A 1240-nucleotide genomic window follows, 5' to 3' on the forward strand; every position below is an offset into this window, starting at 1 on the left:
ATGATGGTGAAATTAGGAGATTTCTAAATAAGCAGAAACTAAGGGAATTTGTTAAAACCAGACCAACCTTACAAGAGATACTAAAGGGAGTCCTTTGAACAGAGAACCAAAAATAGCAAACAACAACCGACCATCAATATACAAGATGCAATAACCAAGAAACCACAGCTATGGGCATATCCAAAGTAAAATAGGCTTACAAAATTGTAAACAGGGAACCAGAGATGTCAATTGGCAAATGAGGACAACTACAAACCAAAAAGAGGGAAAATACTGTGTTGTTACAGAACTCCTAAATGGTGAGGAAGTCAAGAGAGTTACAAGACAGAATGGACTGTTGTAAACTTGGGGAGAAAATTATATATCACAGGATAACCGCAAAGAAAAATGGCAAATGTTCACATCACAGTAAACAAGAGGACAAGCACAAATATTCAGCAAATACTAAAACAACAGCAACAAAGGAAATGATAACATGACTCATAAACATAATGAGCTCAGTGCAGACAGTGCAGAAAATAATATGGAACAAAGAAACCAGGGACACCATGAAAAAAAACATATCAAAATGACAGCAACAAATTCAAACTTATCAATAATTACCCTGAATGTTAATGGATTAAATGCACCACTCAAGAGATGGAGAGTCGCAGATTGGATAAGAAAACAAAACTCATCAATATGCTATCTACAAGAGACACACCTTAAAGACAAAGACACAAATAGACTAAAAATCAAAGGTTGGAAAAAGATATATCAAGCAAATGACAACCATAAAAGTGTAAGAGTGGCAATATTAATTTCTGAACAAATTGACTTTAAGACAAAAACTACCACAGGAGACAAGGAAGGACATTATATAATGATTAAAGGATCAGTTGAACAAGAAGATATAACCATAATAAATATCTATGAAAAAGCCCCAAAATACATCAATCAGACTTTAAAATAGTTGAAAAGGCAAACAGTCACAGTAGGAGACTTTAATACACCACTTTCAATGAAAAATAGAACAACTGGAAAGAAACTCAACAAAGATACAGAAGAGCTAAACAATATAATCCACCAACTTGACCTTATAGACATCTACAGAGCACTTCACCCAACAACAGCACAATATGCATTCTTTTGCAGTGCACATAGAACATTTTCATGATAGACCATATGTTAGGCCATAAAGTAAGCCTTCATAAATTTAAAAACATTGAAATACTGCAAAGCATCTTCTCAGATCATAATG

The sequence above is a fragment of the Orycteropus afer genome, unplaced genomic scaffold (genome assembly GCF_000298275.1).
Source record: "Orycteropus afer afer isolate SDZICR_OR568_19922 unplaced genomic scaffold, OryAfe1.0 scaffold00772, whole genome shotgun sequence".
Taxonomy (NCBI): Eukaryota; Metazoa; Chordata; class Mammalia; order Tubulidentata; family Orycteropodidae; genus Orycteropus; species Orycteropus afer.